General features: G+C 39.1%; 1 long non-coding RNA gene across 2 annotated transcripts in view; it reads right to left on the bottom strand.

Moving 5' to 3' along the window:
* LOC139355306 (uncharacterized) overlaps nucleotides 1–13310 on the bottom strand; it is a 32048-nt gene extending 18738 nt beyond the window's left edge. For both annotated transcript variants that reach the window (XR_011611014.1, XR_011611013.1), the window contains exon 1: nucleotides 13175–13310. This is a non-coding gene — a long non-coding RNA (uncharacterized lncRNA). The remainder of the gene's footprint in view (nucleotides 1–13174) is intronic.
* Nucleotide 13311: the final 1 nt, after the last annotated feature.

Below are 13311 nucleotides of genomic sequence, written 5' to 3'. Positions count from 1 at the left end.
AGAAATGGATAAATTCCTGGACACATACACCCTCCCAAAACTGAGCCAAGAAGAAACTGATTACCCAAATAGACAAATAATGAGTTCTGAAATTGAGGCAGTAATAGCTACAGACCAAAGAAAGCAACTTCAGCAAAGTCTCAGGATACAAAATCAATGTGCAGAAATCACAAGAATTGCTATACACCAACAACAGGCAAGCAGAGTGCCAAATCATGAATGAACTCCCATTCAGAATTGCCACAAAAAGAATAAGATACCTAGGAATAACAATAATAAGGGAAGTGAAGGACCTCTTCAAGGAGAACTACAAACCACTGCTCAAAGAAATCAGAGATGACGCAAACAAATGGAGAAAGATTCCATGCTCATGGTTCAGAATAATCAATATTGTGAAAATATCCATATTGCCCAAAGCAATTTATGGATTCAATGTTATTCCCATTAAACTACTATTGACATTCTTCACAGAATTAGGAAAAACTATTTTAAAATTCATATGGAACTAAAAAAAGAGCTCAAATAGCCAAGACAATCCTAAGCAAAAACAACAAATCTGGAGGCATCACACTACCTGGCTTCAAACTATACTACAAGACTACAGTAACCAAAACAGCATGGTACTGCTATAAGAACAGACACATAGACCACTGTAACAAAATAGAGAACACAAAAATGAGACTGCACAGCTGCAACCATCTGATCTTAAACCCGACAAAAACAAGCAATGGGGAAAGGATTTCCTATTTAATAAATGGTGCTGAGAGAACTGACTAGCCATATGCAGAAAATTAAAACAGGACCCCTTCCTTATATCATATACAAAAATCAACTCAAGATGGATGAAAGACTTAAAGGTAAAACCCAAAACTATAAAAATCCTAGAAGAAAATCTAGGCAATGCCATTTAGGACACAGGCACAGTAAAAGATTTCATGATGAAAATGCCAAAAACAATTGCAACAAAAGCAAAAATTGACAAATGGAATCTAATTAAACTAAAGAGCTTCTGCACAGCAAAAGAAACTATCATCAGGGTGAATAGACAACCTACAGAATGGAAGAAAATTTTTGCAGTCTATCCGTCTGACAAAGGTCTAATATCCAGCATCTACAAGGAACTTAAACAAATGTATGAGAAAATAACAAACAACCCCACTAAAAAGTGGGCAAAGGACATGGACAAACACTTCTCAAAAGAAGACATACATAGTGCCAGGAAACACACAAAAAAAGCTCAACATCACTGATCATTAGAGAAATGCAAATCAAAACCAAAATGAGATACCATCTCATTCCAGTCATAAAGTCTATTATCAAAAAGTCAAGGCTGGGTGCAGTGTCTCACACCTATAGTCCCAGCACTTTGGGAGGCTGAGGTGAGCAGAATGCTTGAGCTCAGGAGTTCAAGACCAGCCTGGGCAACATGATGAAACCCTGTCTCTGCAAAAAATACAAAAATTAGTCAGAGATGGTGGCATACATCTGTGGTCCCAGCTACTCGGGAGGCTGAGGCAGGAGGATCACTTGAGATCAGGGGGCAGAGGTTGCAGTGAACCGAGACCATGCCACTCCACCCCAGGCTGAGTGACAGAGTGAGACCCTGTCTCAAAAAAAAAAAAAAAAAAAAAAGTCAAAAAGCAACAGATGCTGGTGGTGAGGTTGCAGAAAAAACAGAATAATTATACATTGTTGGTGGGAGTGTAAACTAGTTCAACCATTATAGAAGACAGTGTGATGACTCCTCAAAGACCTACAGGCAGAAATACTATTTAACCCATCAATCCCATTACTGGCAATATACCGAAAGGAATATAAATCATTCTACTATAAAGATATATGCACATGTATGTTCATTGCATACCATATGCAGAAAATTAAAACAGGACCCCTTCCTTACATCACTATTCACAATAGCAAAGATACGGAATCAACCTAAGTGTCCACGAATAATAGACTGGATAAAGAAAATGTGGTACATGTACACCATGGAATACTATACAGCCATAAAAATAAACAAGATCATGTCCTTTGCAGGGACGTGGATGGGCTAGAGGCCATTATTCCCAGCAAACTAATTCAGGAACAGAAAACCAAATACTGCATGTTCTCACTTATAAGTGGAAGCTGAATGATGAGAACACATGGACACATGGCAGGGAACAACACACACTAGGGCCTGTCAGAGGGTGAGAAGCCAGGAGGGAGGGCATAAGGAAGAATAACTAATGGATGCTGGACTTAATACCTAGGTGATGGGACACCACCTAGGTGCAGCAAACCATCATGGCACACGTTTACCTACAAACCTGCACATCCTGCACATGTACCTCTGAACTAAAAAAAAAAAAAAAAAAATCTAAAAATACAAATATCATAAGATCCAGCACTCCAGCTGCTATGTATTTATCCAAAGGAAAGAAAAGCAATATATCAAAGGGATATCTGTACCCCTATGTTTTTTGCAGCATTATTAACAATAGCCAAGATATGTAATCAACCTAATAGTCCATCAGTGAATATATGGTTAAAGAAAATATGGTATATATACAATGGAATACTATTTATCCATGTAAAAGAATGAAATCCTGTAATCTGCAGCAACATGTATGGAACTGGAGGTCATTTTTTTTTTTTTTTTTTTAGACGGAGTCTCGCTCTGTCGCCCAGGCTGGAGTGCAGTGGCGCAATCTCGGCTCACTGCAAGCTCCGCCTCCCGGGTTCACGCCATTCTCCTGCCTCAGCCTCCCGAGTAGCTGGGACTACAGGCGCCCGCCCCTACGCCCGGCTAATTTTTTCTATTTTTAGTAGAGACGGGGTTTCACCATGGTCTCGATCTCCTGACCTTGTGATCCGCCCACCTCGGCCTCCCAAAGTGCTGGGATTACAGGCGTGAGCCACCACGCCCGGCCGGAACTGGAGGTCATTATGTTAAATGACGTAAGTACAGAAAGACATATATTGCACATTCTCACCTGTATATGGAGAAAAAAAAAAAGTTCATCTCATAGCGTAGAGAGTGGAATGAGAGTTACCAGAGGCTGGGAAGACAGTGGGGAGGGAGTGATGAAGGGAGGTTGGTTAATAAGTACAAACATAAAGTTAGATGGAAGGAATAAATTCTAGTGTTCAATAGCACATCAGTGACTATAGTTAATAGACAATATATTGTATATTTCAAAATAACTAGAGTGAAAGATTTAAAATGTTCCCAACATAAAGAAATGATAAATGATAGAGGTGATGGATATCAAATACCATTATTTGATCATTACACATTGTATACATGTAACAAAATATCACATGTACCCCGTAAACATGTACAAATATTATGTATTAATAAAAGATAATCAAAATTTAAGAAAAGAAAAAATAATCTGAAGAATCTTCTGACATTATACATGAGTGGGACAGGAATCTTGTTGGGAGTGAAAGGGGAAAGCCATTCCTTTCACTCATCTGAGGGTAATGGAAAATTACCCTCAGGTAATTACTCAGGAAAATTACTACATCAAGTTTATGAAGCTCTACTTGCTAATCTACTTCCAAGGTTTTCTCATATACAATCAAATGTTTGAATCCATTTCTTCTAATAACAGAGTCATATGAATAAATTATTATAATCTTTTCATGTTTCCTAGACATCACCATACTGGTGGTGTTTATTTTGAGAGTACAGACTTTTATATCAGCAGCACTGGGATCCAATCTGTGATTGGTCCTTTAACCAGTCACATGACCTTGGGCTATTTTCTTAAACTCTCTAAGGCTCAATTTCTATACTTATAAAGTGCAAACACCTATCTCACAGGGCTGTTGAAAGAATTAAGCAAAATCATAGATGTAAAGAACTTAGCATTCACTGAGTGTTTATTATTAGTATTTTCCCACCACTTGAAAGGAAATTCCAGAGGGCTGAAGTGAGGAAGAGACAGAAAATTTCTTCTCATGTACTTTCTGATCCAAGGAAAGGCCAAACAGTTCGCATCTCAGAGATAAACTTACATTTCCTTTCAAGAAACGGATATGTTAATTTGCTCACTCATTGTAATAATTTCAGTATGTATACCAAAATAGCATGATGTACACCTTAACTCATATGATTTTTAAAAAGAAAGAAATGGTGGCTAGACTCAGAGCAATACTCAGAAAGGCCTAATGAATAGGACTCAAAACGTCACTAGGTATTTCATTGTTTGATGGGCCTGATTCTCATAATGTAATTTATGTTTTAACAATACATATTGTCAAAGAACATCTGGTAGACACAGAGGACCTGTCTGCCACATTACTTTTTCCTTCTGGACAAATATTCCTAGAGGGGGTGAGAATCAGACATTCTTCCAGGACATCCTTTTGTTCTTCTTGAAATAACCCAAATCGTTTCTGTACATGTATTTAATCCAATGGTGCAGGAAAATTGTAGCCTTCTTATTCTTGCTAAGGTTCCAAATGCAGGTGTGAGCTGACTTCCCAAGAAACTGTTTTAAAGAATTCCTGTCAAGAGACTGCTTAATTGTATCTCTAGGGCATAGCACAGACATATTACATGAATTTAAATTTTCTTATTGTTTTCTGATCTTAGTCACTGAAGACAACGAAGACCCTGAAGACACTCAGGCACTGAAGACAATTTTGGAGTACCTTCCCAGCTTGCCTCCTCCTTTAACTGTGCTCCTCACCTATAGCTCATAGTTGTGTTACCAGAAAGGGGTCTCAATCCAGACCCCAACAGAGGGTTCTTGGATCTCACACACACACAAAAGAATTCGAGCAGAGTCCATAGAGTAAATTGAAAACAAGTTTATTTTAAAAGCAAAGGAATAAAGCATGGCTATTCCATAGGCAGAGCAGCCCCCAAGGGCTGCTGGTTGCCCATTTTTATGATTATTTCTTGATTATATGCTAAATAAGGGGTAGATTTTTAATGCAACCCCTTTTTAGACCATAGAGGGTGGCTTCTTGACACTGCCATGGCATTTGTAAACTGTCATGGTGCTGGTGGGAGCGTAGCAGTGAGGAAAACCAGAGGTCACTCTCATTGCCATCTTGGTTTATGGTGGGTTTTAGCCAGCTTCCTTACTGCAGCCTGTTTTATCAGCAACGTCTTTATGACCTGTATTTTGTGCTGACCTCCTATTTCATCCTGTGACTGGGAATGCCTTAACTGCTTGGGAATGCAGCCCAGTAGGTCTCAGCATTATTTTGCCCAGCTCCTATTCAAGATGGAGTTGCTTTGGTTCAAAGGCCTCTGAGAGTTGGGGGTGGTCAGAAAGAGAGAGACACAGCCATACTGCACAATGTGACCTTACTCCCTGGTCACAGTTGATTGATAGGACAAGAAGTGAGACTCTGCCAGAACAATTGGTGACCATTCTCGGTGAAACGAGAATTGAAAGCAAGGGCAAGGGCTACCAAGACAGAGATAGTCCATCACTCCATCATTTGTTCCATGGCTGAAACCAGAACATGCAAACTGGGAAGCTGAGGTTGCCCGTGTTTTGTTATGTGGACTAGGGAGCAGAGAATTCCACCCACAAGGAAAGAGAAAACTCAAGCATATGTTCAGAGCAAAGCAAAGCTTGAATAGAAAGAGTCTATTTCCTGGTTTCTGGCGGCTTTCTCATCTCTGGTCGCATCCCAAGGTCTTGGCTGCATTCTTGCCATTGAGTTTTATATCAACTTTGCATCCATATACTAAACATTCCTCTTTTCACCTAGCTCAACCTGCGATCCAATCATTGATGTAACTGATATACTGAGCTTCAGTCATCTTTTCCCAGCACCTTGATTTTTTTGTTGTTGTTGTTCTGAACGTATTACCTGAGTTCTCTGTCTTCTGTTTCCCTTAGAGTGCTCTGGCCCTACATTTTGTACATAGGGAGGTATGCTTTCTTACTTAGGGGCCACATATGACTAGATTACCTTACCTGCACTTATATTGCCAGTTTGCTTACATCTAACATGGACTCTTTCCTCTCTAGGGAAGTGCTTATTACCCCATTCCTCAATTTCCATAGAGAGGCAAAGATTTCCATTCCACTTCCAGGAGAGATCAGTAAGGGAACAGGGGACATTTCTGTCCCTTTTCTATATCTTACTCATTCCTTCTCACAGTCAAAGTAGTGCTCCTCTCATAAGGATTTGGAAAAGTGATTAGACTCACAAAGCAAGCTGTGGTCTTTTCGCTTGCTCCTGTTTCACTGTGGAAAGAAAGCATAGAGATGTGTCAATCCTTTTCTCCTTTCCTGTCAGGGCTGTCCATTCTCCCTGGATTAAGGGAGATTGTAGATCTCTTTGTATCTGTCTTGGCAAATATTAACCCATCACACTAGACTATTTTGTTTTGGGGAGGGGATGGGGTGCAGTGGACAGGCAGGGGTAATCATATCCCAAGATCTAGACTTGTGAGGCAGGAAGAGGTAGGACATGGGAGGAAGGTTTGGAATGCAGATCCAAGATGCATTCTCCAACTTCGCTTTATATATAGTAAACTAATATGTGATCCTTGGTCCTCAAGTCTATTTATAAATTGACTAAATCGTTTAGATAAGAGAATATGATTGGTCTCTTGGAATCCTCACCAGTGTTGAAGATACTTTAAGAAATGCTGAGTTGCATTAAATAAATAAGCATCTATCTAGAGAATAAGGTGTATGCCTTAGGACTCTGCAATGTTATTGCCTATTAAAAGATATATAATCTATCAATCAATCTTAGTTGTTCTGCTTTATTCCCTAAACTAGTAAAAGGTAATATATTTTACCCAGTGGCTATAGTCAAATACCTTTAAATCTTCCTTGATTCCTTTCTTTGCCGCACTAACCACGATCACCAAACGATCACCAGCTCCTATTGATTTTCCCTTCCCAATGTTTCATCTATACCTTGAACTGCCTAAGTTCAAGCCCTTCTATCTGTAGTTTTCATTATTGCTGTAGATTTTTAGTTGCCTTCTTTGCCTCTAACTCTCTTTCTAAGGTGTAGCAAGATTTATTTTTGTGAAATAATCTGATGAGATAAGTGCCCTGACTAAAAACCTTAGGTGGTCTCTTTGCACAATCTGCCCCAACCTAGCAAGTCTCAGCAACTTTGTTTTCTTCCATCTTCTTTTACTATGTCCTGATATCTCTACATCTGTAGCCACCATGCCCCCACTTGATAACTGAGCCATGTGGATATAGTCACCATATCTTAAATTACATGTTTTTTCACATGCAATTAAATGCCCAATGATTTCCCTATGCCTGCCCAGACTCTACCTCACTGCCTCAAGAAAAATCATTTATTCTTGGAGTCCCATGTAAAAATTTAAATCATATGTGCAATGGATTCACATTTGCTCCTCATCACTATTTCCAAACTATTCTCTTTCTTTCTCTCCTCAGTAGGTACTCTAGGGGTTAATCTTACATAAATCATATTACCCATTATCCCTCATTGTTTATGTCACCAACCAGCCCCCAGGTAATACCCCTTTATTTCCCACTGATTTTAGTTCTTGGTTCACTTTCACCCTATCCAATACGACTTATGTCTTAATTCTTGGACGACTGCAATACACCCATTAGAGATTCGATCTAACACTCTAGCGTCTCAGTTTCTTAAACTCCTCTTTTTCAGTGATCTGACCCTCATACTACCTCAGTTATTCAGTTATATGTTCATAACCCTAGACCTTCTCATCACCAATAATCCCTGTATAATCTCAATTTAGTTTATCCCATTCTCTGACCATAACTTCCATCTATCACTTTATTCTCTCTAATTCCTCAATTCCAACTTCACCAGGATCTGCAATTCATTCCTCTTCCTATCTTTTCACTGTCTGTAACCTTATTAATATCCTCTCTTTCATACTTACTCATCTTAAGGTTAATTAGCATATTCAGTTATTTGTATACACTCTCAATTCCTTATCCATGCTATACTCACTTGAAAAAAATCACAACCCTGTTTAAATTTATCATTGTGCCTACAACCATGCAAAAGAATGAGTTGAAGACAAATGCACAAGATTATGAACCTTAAGTTAGCCTGTCTGCTGTTTGATGATCATACTACACTGTTCCAATGCATTCATTCTACCATATACTTGATGGCTATTTTGTTCTTTCTCCTCTCTTCTCAAACCCACAATACACCACCTCAATCTTTACTCTCAGATAATGATCTTTTTTTTTTCTACATCACTTAGAAAAATAAAGCAAGTAAAAAAAGATTTCCATAGACTCTCACCACCCCCTCCAGAATCTGCACACATAAACTCCCACCTGCTTCTAGGGAGGATTTATTTATCATGTTCCTATTTAAAATTCAATCCTCCCATTTGCAAACCAGATTCTATCTTGTCTTAACTACTCAATGATATTATGCTAGCAATTCCTCTCTTAAATCATTAATTTTTCCATCTCTATCAAATCTTTCCCATCAATATACATATACACAATAAAATTATTTCTTCCACCTTCAGCTCAAACTATAAGAATCCTAGAAGAAAACCTAGGAATCACCATTCTGGACATTGGCCTTGGAAATAATTTATGACTAAATCCTCAAAAGCATTGCAACAAAAATAGAATTTGACAAATGGGACATAATTAAACCAAAGAGCTTCTGCACAGCCAAAGAAACCATTAACAAAATAAACAGACAACCTACAGAATGAGAGAAAACATTCACAATATGCATATGATAAAGTTCTAATATCCAGGATCTATAAGGAACTTAAACAATTCAGTAAGCAAAAAACAAATAACCTCATTAAAAAGTGGGCAAAAGACATGAACAGACGCTTCTCAAAAGAAAACATCCAAGCAGCCAACAAACATGAAAAAAATGTTCAACATCACTAATCATCAGAGAAATTGCAAGTCAATACCACAATAAGATACCATCCGACACCAGACAGAATGGCTATTATTAAAAAGTCAAAAAACAGCAGACACTAACGAGGCTGCAGAGAAAAAGGAATGCTTATACACTGCTGGAAATAACGTAAATTAGTTCAGCCACTGTGGAAAGAAGTTTGGAAATTTCTCAAAGAACTTAAAATGAAACAACTGTTCCACCCAGTAATCCCATTACTGGCTATATTCCCAAAGGAAAACAAATCATTCTACCAAAAAGACACATGCATGTGTATGTTCACTGCAGCAATATTCACAATAGCAAAGACATGGAATCAACCTAGGTGTCCATCAATAGTGGATTAGATAAAGAAAATGTGGTACATATACACCATCGAATAATACATGGTCATAAAAAAGAATGAACTTATGTCCTTTGCTGCAACATGGATGCAGCTGGAGACCATTATCCTAAGTGAATTAATTCAGGAACAGAAAAACAAATACCACATGTTCTCACTTGTAAGTGAAAGCTATGCATTGGGTACTCACAGACGTAAAGATGGCAACAGTAGACACTGGGGACTCCTAGAGGGGGAAGGAAGAGAGGTAGGCAAGGGTTGAAAAACTATTGGGTACTATGCTCACTACCTGGGTGACAGAATCAATCATACCCCAAACATCAGCATCACACAATATATCCATGTAACAAACCTGCACATATACCCCTGAATCTAAAACAAAAGTTGAAATTATATGAAAAATGATTTCTTCCATCTTATAAACAAGAATCTTTCTCTTAATCCTACTTCTCTTGCCTGACATTGCCTTACTCGCTTGCAAATTTGTCTCTCTTTCCAGCAAAAACTCCTTGAAAGAGTTTTCTGTACTCCTTCTCTCTAATTCTTCTCTTTCCAAACTTAATTGTATCTATTCCAATCCAATTTTTGGTCCTACCTAGTCTACCAAAATTGCAACAGTCAATTATCAGTTCTCTTCTTATCTGACTTATTAGAATTATTTGATATATTCGATTCCTCTGCCCTCCTGGATAAACTTTCTTCATTTGGCTTCCAGAACACCCTACTCTTGATTTAATTTACTGGTCTATTTTATTGGTCAGTCCTCCTTCGTATCCTTTAATGGTTTTTCCTTTTCTTCCCAAACTTAATGATTATGCATTCTAGGATTCATCCTTTGTTCTTTTCTCTGTTTTTACTCATTCCTTTGGTAATCTCATCCAGAATCATGACCTTAAACAGTATCTCTATGCTGATGGCTCCCAATATTCCATCTCCAGCCTAGTAGTCTCTCCTGAACTTAGATTTGCATATTCAATTGGCTCCTCAACACATTCACTTGGTGTCATACCAACACTCACCAATGTTGAGTTTGAGCTGCTCTAATTCCTGATCTTCTTTCACCATGAAAACTGTTTTACCACCAACTTTCCCTATCTCAAATGATAGAAACTATGTTCTCCTGGTAGTTCAGGCCAAACATTTGACATTCACCTTTGACTTTTCCTTTATTACACCCTCTCACCCAACCATTCAGCAAATCTAGTTGGTTTTAGTTTTGTGTATATGCAGAACCCAAACGCTTCTCACTACTTTCAGTGCTACACCCTGGTCTGAGCCACCATCACCTCTCTCCTGAAATGCAGCAATATTCTAACATAGGGGACAGCAACGTTTTACATAGGGAATAATATAGTAAGTATTTCTTTGTTTCATGGGCCATACAGTCATTGTGGCAACCACTCACCTCTATTATGGTAATGCAAATGGGCCTGGCTATGTCCCAATAAAAGTTTATTTACAAAAAGCAATAAGCCAGATTTGGATCATGAACCATAGTTTACCAAGTCCTGGGCTAACTGGTCTCCTTGCTTCCATTCTTACTCCAGTTATCATTTCTTGACACAGAAGCAAGGAATCTTTTTAAGACACAAGTCATATGTCACTTCTCTGCAATGCTCCGCTTCTCACTCAGAATAAAAGTGAAAATCCTTTCAATGACCTACAAGATCCGACATAATCTTGCCCCAGTCATATTCCTGAACCTCATATATGACTACACTCTCTCCTTCATTCACTGCTACAGCTGCACTGACCTCTTGCTATCTCTCAAATGGGCCACGTATGCTCAAGACTTAGGGCATTGCACTAGCTATTCCCTTTTCCCCCAGATCAACATGGCTTATGCCCTCATCTTTGCATTTCTTTTCTCAAATGCCACCTCTTCAATGAAGCCATACCGACCACTCTTGGAAGTTACAAACATCCCCTGTGAATTCCAATCCCCTTTTCTATTCTATTCCCTTCCCCACCACTTTCTAACATAAAAACAATTCACTTATTTATATTTACGACCTCTCCACCTCTCCTAGAATATAAGCTCTATAAGGCCAGGAACCTTGGTTTTATTCCTGGATGTAGCCTGAGATCCTTGAGCAGTGCCTGGCACATAGTACGCATTAAAAAATGTGTTGAGGCCGGGCACGATGGCTCATGCCTGTAATCCCAGCACTTTGGGAGGCCGAGGTAGGTGCATTACTTGAGCTCAGGAGTTCGAGACCAGCCTGGGCAACATGGCAAAACCCCGTCTCTACTAAAAATACAAAAAATTAGCCACACGCCCATAATCCCAGCTACTTGGGAGGCTGGGGCACCAGAATCACTTGCACGTGGTAGGCGGAGGTTGCAGTGAGCCAAGATCATGTCACTGCGCTGCAGCCTGGGCGAAACAGCAAGACTCTGTCTCCAAAAAACAGAACAAAACAAAACCAAAAAATGTGTTCAATGAATGAATCTCTGTAACCTCCCTCAAATCCCAGAGATGGAGTGAGTTATTCTTTTACCTATATTATTTTAACTTTTTGTATATACCACTCATTTAGTCCATTTTATACTGAATTATTACTATCATTTATGTATCTATCTGTACCATTACTGACTCATGTTTATTTGCTGAAACTAATACAGTGTCTGTCATGCAACAAAAGATCAAATTGTGCCAACTTAATGAATGTACAAAAGTGCCATATATACGTAGTTCTCTGACACCAAATTACTAGCTCTGGAAGTCAGCTATTGTTTTAAAAGTCTCTCCTCAACCCCCACTCTAAATACATGTATACACACACTCCACTAATAGAGATAATTTAAAACTATTTTTCACATATTTGCTTAATTAGCTTGCAGTGACCTCTGCAAAAACACTGGCCTCTGATGATTATAAGAGGTAGTTTTTTGGCATGGACACCAAAGCATCAAAGAGTCAGCTGGAACTAAGGAAAGCAATAACACAACTGGTTTTAATTACTCATGACAGGCAGCTGAAGATATCTGACACAGGCCTTCTCTCCAATACATCACTCAAAACAGGCCAGTTACAGGAAATGGTAGAGAGAAAAAAAAATCAAGATGGGGCCAAAATGTGTCCATAATACAAAGCAGATCATCTTTCACGTGGATGACCTTATTCACTTTGTTTTATATTTTTATGATGGGCCCAAATCTATAAAACTGCTGATGCTTTAAGACTTTGCATGCTTCTATGCCAGTGCTTAGGATTGGTGGCTCAGGTTCTCAAAAAAGGAAGTAGATGAAGAGTGCACCCATTCATGAATCACTATATAAATCAAGAGGTCCTCCAAAGTTCATCTAGGATTGCGGGCATGTTTGCAATTAGCTCATCTGTGACATCAGGTGAGCACCTTCTAATCAACATTCACAGAAGGATTAACGTCATCTATAACCTAGTTAGTTTCTTCTGACCTCTTGCATAGCAGGAAATGAGTAAGGATTTTGTTATTAATATAACCTACTCACAATTGCAACATATCTATCTCTCTTATCAAGTGTACACACTCACCTAATTAAACTATGGACTTCAGATTGCTCATATCCTCGGACTGTCTCCTCTTAAAAAAAAAAAAAAAAAAAAAAAAAAAAAAAAAAAAAAAAGGGAGGGCTGGGCGCGGTGGCTCAGGCCTGTAATTCCAGCACTTTGGGAGGCCGAGGTGGGCAGATCACCCTAGATTGGGAGTTCAAGACCAGTCTGACCAACATGGAGAAACCCCGTCTCTACTAAAAATACAAAATTAGCCAGGCATGGTGGCACATGCCTGTAATCCCAGCTACTCGGGAAGCTGAGGCAGGAGAATCGCTTAAACCCAGGAGGCGGAGGTTGCAGTGAGCCAAGATCGCGTCATTGCACTCCAGCCTGGGCAACAAGAGTGAAACTCCGTCTCAAAAAAAAAAAAAGAGAGAGAGAGAGAGAGAAAGACAGAGAGATTTCCTAACTAGGCAGGATTTTACCTCAGGATCCAGTCTTGCTACAATCTTCTCCCAGACGCTTGCCCGATCCCAGTGTGCACCGAGCTTCTCGTTTCTGTGCACTTCCTGATTCTTGCCACTTGCATTGTTTGATTACTATTTTGACCAGTCCTGCACAC

The sequence above is a fragment of the Macaca nemestrina genome, chromosome 1 (assembly GCF_043159975.1).
Source record: "Macaca nemestrina isolate mMacNem1 chromosome 1, mMacNem.hap1, whole genome shotgun sequence".
NCBI lineage: Eukaryota > Metazoa > Chordata > Mammalia > Primates > Cercopithecidae > Macaca > Macaca nemestrina.
The sequence above is the reverse complement of the archived record's forward strand: the minus strand, read 5'-3'. Positions and strand labels throughout refer to the sequence as shown.